This window comes from Meriones unguiculatus, chromosome 1 (assembly GCF_030254825.1).
Source record: "Meriones unguiculatus strain TT.TT164.6M chromosome 1, Bangor_MerUng_6.1, whole genome shotgun sequence".
NCBI classification, from domain to species: domain Eukaryota; kingdom Metazoa; phylum Chordata; class Mammalia; order Rodentia; family Muridae; genus Meriones; species Meriones unguiculatus.
Window position 1 is genome coordinate 137,941,521 of NC_083349.1, and position 6,767 is coordinate 137,948,287.

At 42.3% G+C, this 6,767-nt stretch overlaps 1 pseudogene; it reads left to right on the forward strand.

Annotated features, from left to right (window-relative positions):
• Nucleotides 1-229: 229 nt before the first annotated feature.
• On the forward strand, nucleotides 230-355 carry LOC132651913 (small nucleolar RNA SNORA17; annotated as a pseudogene).
• Nucleotides 356-6,767: the final 6,412 nt, after the last annotated feature.

Here is a 6,767-nt window from a genome sequence, read left to right on the forward strand (position 1 = left end):
TATAAGATCGAACATAAGAGCTAAGCAAGTAAGTAAGAAAGTTTGATCATGAATTCTCACAAAAAGATCTTTCAAAAATAGGAAGCATTTAGAAAATGCAGTCAGTTTTAACCCCCCAAAATGCTAGTGAACCACATAACAGTCGTTAAAATACCCGTTAAAGTCAACTGCTTTAAGCTAATAATGAGCAGTGGACTAAAGGAAGAGGGAAGAAAGAAGATACATACACCCTGCCCTAAAGGCATTGCAGGTGTGGCCGCCGGGTCACATGTGTCAGGTAGTAAAGACGAGAGAGGGTCTATCTGTGCTCACTCTTCTGACCTGTGAACGTCTAAATGATTAGTGGCCTCACACTCCATGAAACATCCACCGGCCCAGCACCAGGAGGTACAGACAACCGCCAATCGGGCACCACACAGGCCTGAGTGGGTTCCCAAGGCTGGGATCGGGCTGAAGACCAGAAGAATTCTGCAGGCCCGGGCCACGAGTGAGCCCAAGACAGATAATGCCCACGTGGGGCCACATGGATGTTCCTGAGAGTCCCAGATGACCACCAGTCGGCTGCCATGGACCCCGGACAAAGAGTTAACCTGAGGTGACCACCAGTCTGGCACAGGGCAGACCTGGAGGGCAGACCACGCCCGAAATGACCTCTGCCCAGTGCAGGATTGGGGCATAATACCTCTGAGACCACTCCTGAGGTGACCCCAGACATTCTGAGACCCTTGGTGCCACTAACTCAAGCAAATAAATAATAAGGAAATGGAAGAGAAAGACAAGCAGTAGGGTGTGGGCACAGTGAAAAGAGGATGAACTGGAGACTCTAGAGAAGTGAGGAATAGCCTGATGTGAGTAGCCGGTGATGCCTTGTGGGACCAAGATTGGGTCCTGGTCTGTGCTGCAACCGGCTCTGCAGTTGGAGAGGTCTGTTACCACCAAAATCCAGGTGTACAACCCTGGTCTATGCTGCCACCCAGGGACATGTTGATGCCTGGGTGTGTAGAACTGGCTGTGTAGAACTGGCTACACCCCTCGCGTGGGCATCCCTGGAGGCATGAGAACAAGAGAGCTGACCCTGCCCCTGGCCAGCTGCTATACTCAGGAGAACAGCCCTGCCTCTTTTCATCTGTGTGGCTGCTTCCGGGAGGGAGAGGTTCTTGCCCTCACTTTTGCCCATGCCACCTGCAGCTGGGAAGAGAGTTGGTCCCGCTCCTCTCTTACTGCAGCACTTGGGAGAGCAGGCCCTGCACCTTGTCTGCTGTGTTGTGACATGGGTGAGGGAGAGATACCCTCCCCAATCAGCACCCCTTGCCAACTATGGCTGGTAGGAGAGCTGGCCCTGGAGTCATGAAAACAGGAGAGCTGGTCCTGTCCCTCACCTGCTGCAGCACTCAGGACAGCAGTCCCTGCCCCTCACCTGGGCAGCATAATAGAGATGGCCCGGGACATGGGAAGTGTGGGTGAGCTGGCCCCGCGGGTGCGAGCACCAGAAGCTAACCCTGACTCCTGTCTGCTGTACAGTGGCGCCAACTAGGAAAAGATGCCCTCCTCTCTTCGTCCCTTGCCACCTATCCAAGTGAGAGAGCTGGCCCCAGGGTCAAGAGAGTGGGAGAACTGGCTTGGTCTCTCTCCAATTGAAGCTCTTGAGAGAGGAGGTTCTGCACCTTGCCTGGGCTGCACGGTAGAGCTGGTCCTGATGGAACGGGCAATGGGCTTGGAGGAGTCAGCCACACGGGCATGAGAGCAAGAGAGCTGACTCTGCCCCATGCTGGCAGCAGCATTGGATAGGCTAGCCAGAGCAGGACAGGAGAGCTTTCCTGATGTTGTGTGTGCAGAGGAACTGGTGAGCTCACCAGCTCACATACTTCTCAGGCTCTGATCCCAGGTCTTGAACTGGCCCTCCCCATCATCTGGCTTGATGAACTGCCTGAGTGCTTGAAGGGGCAGAGCCTACAGATCCGAAACTACAGAATCTCCACGGCACAGGGAGACAACAGGATATCCAGAAGGAGTCCCAGTGAGGGTCCAGTACTGGTAGTGTAGCAGAAGCCAGAAGCCTCAAACCAGACCATGGACTCATTGCAATGAACAGGTGCAAGAAAATAAGTGGACAAACCTGTAGCACACACTGTGACACACTACAGCTTCCACAACAAGACATTTCTTCCTCTGTTGGGAGTCAGGAGGTTGCAAAGGTGGAAGAAAGGTATGAGAGGAGAGGGATGTGAGTGGGATTGGGGTGAAATTAACAAAGAACCAATAAAAAGTTTAAAATGTATATAAATCATGAAGCAAAGTGATCAGGCATTGAAACAGCAAACAAATGATATACAAAGACACCTGACAAAACTAACAAGACAGATATATATCATTAGCTAGCTAAAAATAAGAAACAAGTGAGCGCTCAGACCTAGAAACTTGGAAAGGAAATAGGGATTTAAACAAGAAACAGCAATTAAATAGACAGTCTATATTTATAAATACACAAAATATAATTTAAAACCAAAACTATTTCAGCAAAACAATGAAAAATGTTATCACTGATGAGAACTATGGGCCAGATAGAATAATCACCACAAAAAGAAATGTTTTAGATGCACTAACCTACAAAAGGAACCTAAAGTCAATAATTTCCTACCGTAAATAACAAATACAGTTTGAAAAATCTCTAAAATTCATTTTATAGTGAAAGCATTTACCTAAAGGATTGAAACAAAAACTGCAATGGAACATGGAGCCCAGTCTCACTGAGAAGTGGCCATGTAAGCATTTAAAATGAGTAACCAAAGACCACACTGTTAAGATAGGCTACAGCTGGGATACAAAGTGAACAAACTGTAATTAATATAAAAAATAAAAAAGATTATTCACCTTACATATAAATAGCTAATAATATAGGCCACAGGACCAAGCGCTTGCTTTGTCATAGTCTGACATGTATTTGTTTCATAAGTCCCTGAATAAACTAAGAATTGATGGATAATTCTTAAAATAGTAATGTAAATATGCCTTACTCCAACACAACAGCAAGCAATCTTTCTAAAATTAGGGACAAAAGGGTTTCCCACTAAAATCAGAAGCAATGCAAATATATTATTATCACTTCTACTAACAAACCTCCTTAAAGACGCTAATAATTTAAATAATACAATAAATAAAAAATACATAAATTGGAAAATATATGTAAAAATATTTCTAACTGCCTTAGGATTGCCTTAGGAATGCTGAATGTAGTAATTGCAAATTGTCTTTATTTTCTCCCTTGTCTCTCCTTTGAATTTTGGTATTGAAATAGAAAAAGTTACTGTGCTGTCTTCATTTTCATATCTATGTTGGCAAGAAGACTGTCCCACTGACTTGGGAATGTAGTAATCACTAAGAATTGGCTGGATCCTGACCACTTGACGTGGTGGACATTACCAAACACTACAAACATGTTAGGCATATCAAACTACCATAAAGAGCTTTCTGAGGGGATGAGCTATCCCTCAAGGATTACATAGCACAGAATAATATTAACTGTCATGGAAAAAAACAAAATCACATTTGAAAGATGTTCTATGTAGCTATATAAATGTTTAAGTGAAAAAATTTTCAGAATTTTACCATAGGGAAAATGGCCATCCTGCCAAAAGCAACCTACAGATTCAATGCAATTTCCATCAAAATACCAACACAATTCTTTACAAACCTTGAAAGAACAATTCTCAACTTCATATAAAAAAAAAAAAACAGAATTGCTAAAACAATCCTGTACAACAACAGATCATCTGGAGGTGTCTTCATTCCTGATTTCAAGCTATACTACAGAGCAATAGTAATAAAAACTTCATGGTATTGGTAAAGAAACAGAATGATGGATCAATGGAATTGAATAGAAGACCCAGAAATAAACCCACACACCTACAGATAATTGATTTTTGACAAAGAAACCAAATGGAAAAAAAAAAAAAAAACAGCATCTACAACAAATGCTGCTGGTCTAACTGGATGTCTCCATTTAGAAAAATGCAAATAGAACCATATTCATCACTCTGCACAAAACTAAAGTCCAAATGGATCAAAGACCTCAACATAAAACCAGACACACTAAACCTGTTAGAAGAATAAGTAGGGAAGAGCCTTGACCTAATTGGCTTCAGAGACAACTTTCTGAACAGAACATCAATAACACAGGATCTAAGATCATCAATAAATGGGACCTCATGAAACTGAAAAGCTTCTGTAAAGCAAAGGACACTGTCCCAGAACAAAATGACAGCCTACACACTGGGGAAGGATATTCACCAATCCATCTGACAAAGGGCTAATATCCAGAGGGGAGGGGCATGGGAGGAGATGGGGGAGGGAGGGTGTGATTGGGAGAGATTGAGGGAGGGGGCCACAGCTGGGATACAAAGTGAATAAACTGTAACTTATAAAAAAATAAATAATTTTTTTTAAAAAGACGCTAACTTAAGACACAGACACTGACTCTCACCCTTGAACTTCTTTCGTTTTTGGAATACTGAGCTTTTCAAAACAATAAATAAACAAAATAATTTAAGTCAGGTAATATTTAAACTTTTTTTTTCCTCCTAAATACCCAGTGATGAAAAAGCACTCCCACACAAGCCTCAGATGAGTCATGACCTTCATTTACTTGGGCATGAAAAATGAAAATCTCTCCCGGAATGTCCTATCTCTCCTCTAGCATGAAGTACGATGTGGTTTTGGAAAACTCTTGCTTCTAAACCGATGAAAGAAGATTGTTCCTTGAGCATGATGTAGGAGCTCAGTGTCTCCTGTAGGCGACACTTCCCCTTTTTCTCAGAGGTTAAACCTTTCTAGCTGGAATCCCACCAGGTTTCATTCCCTATCTGAGGCAAGCTCTTCTACCACACCAAGGCAACCGGCTCCCTGTGAGAACTGAAATCTTTCAAGGCAACCCTGGACCTAATGAGTAGATACCCCCTTAGACCTCACACACTCAAAATTCTCTCATGAACATGTTTGCCTGCAATTTCGTCCGTCTGGCCATGAGATTTAAATTATACTGCTCAATCAGTCTTAACAAATATACCTTCATTAAGGAGGTCTTCTGGTCAGGTAACTTTCCACTTCATATCCTTTCAGGTCATAGCTTGTTCCTAACATTTGTCTTCAGCTTCCCTAAATTTGAGACTTTGGAAAACTAGCTCTATGATGTTACCAAGTTTGTGTACTACCTTTAATAAGTAAATGTTTTAAATCATCTTATTATTTGACTTTGATTTTCTAAGCAATAATTACAAAGATACTTGTTCAACATATAATCTGTTTTGTAGAGAGATTGCTGAAAGAAACACAATGAAATACAAAACAAACACTTTCCTGTATCCCTTCAAATAAGCATGCATGTCTGTGCTGCTTGTAGGACCCTTTGAGAAACACTGAGCTGGTCCACTGCCTGTCAAATCGTGAACCGCGGAGTGGACTGAATGAGCAAGTGGTCCTAGAGTTCAAGTACTCTGACACGTGATAATTTAGAACTTCCATATACTAAGGCTGCATACAAAGAGCCACCTTGGTTGCCAAACAAAACATAGTTAATAACAAAGCAAACAAAAATCTATAAAACACCTACTAAATAATATGTGTTTTGACTATCTAAAAGGATAAAATGTCAATGATATACTAGTAGGTTTTCTTTAAATTCGCTGACTTATAAACCACAGAGGTGTTGGCAACTTTTTCATATATTTTTCTTTTATCTGACTCTAAGTTGTTCAAATACTTGAACACACGTGGAGATTTGCTTCATTCTTACACTCTGCTGCAAACTTCACTCATGTGGAAAGGTCTGAAAAGCCTGTTTTACAAACATTTTTGAATAATACCTGGGTGGTTTTGCTAGGCATTTGCGCTGTGGGATAAAGGCTATAAATTAGTTTGGGGGCTCTTTGTAATAACTCTTCCTGAGACTTCCAAAATCTTTTCATATTAAGTTTTTAAAAGAATCCTTATGTGGATATTAACAGAAAACATTCTTTTGGATAGAATGTTCGCTATTAAGCAAGGAATGATACTTTCACATAGAACACCAGATAAGGGGAGGACCTTTTGTTGCTCTCGCATAGGATCAGAGTTCTGGTCCCAGAACCCATGTGGGAACCATACAGCCAACTGTATGTTTAGCTCCAGGGATCCAGCACCCTGTTCTGGCCTCTACAAATACCCCACACACATGTTCGCTCACACTCACGCACACACACAAACACACGCAGCTTTTAAAATGACTGCTAAACGTAGGTTACGCTCAGCAAAACCCAAGTAGAAGACCTGCTTTGACCCTATGAAGATGCTCTGCTGACAGAATATTAATAGTCATTCTGCTTCCCGGAGGATTTTGAAGGGCAGCTTATTACAGAAAGCATAAAGATGTAGGGTTCAGCCCTCACGCTACTGATGAAGTGAGTTTACCCAGCTGTGATCTTAAACAAAAGGTATTATAACAGCTCATAGAGGCAAAAAGCCTAACAACTTCCACATTCTGTTCTCTGTGATGGAATCTTCCCTGAATAACCCCAGGCTACTGTTCTTGTTTATTTCTGCAAAACAGGATTATTTTAGGTTGTGAGCGAAGGAAGCTTCAGTTAATGAACATCATTTGGAGACTATTGTTGTGAGGTGTCTGCTTCCAGTGGATTGCAGACGTCTGAGTGAGCACCAGAGGCTACAGAGTCACACACAGCCCCACACATGCACATCGAAGCCCCGTGAAGAGAGTGGGGGAAAGAAGGGTGATG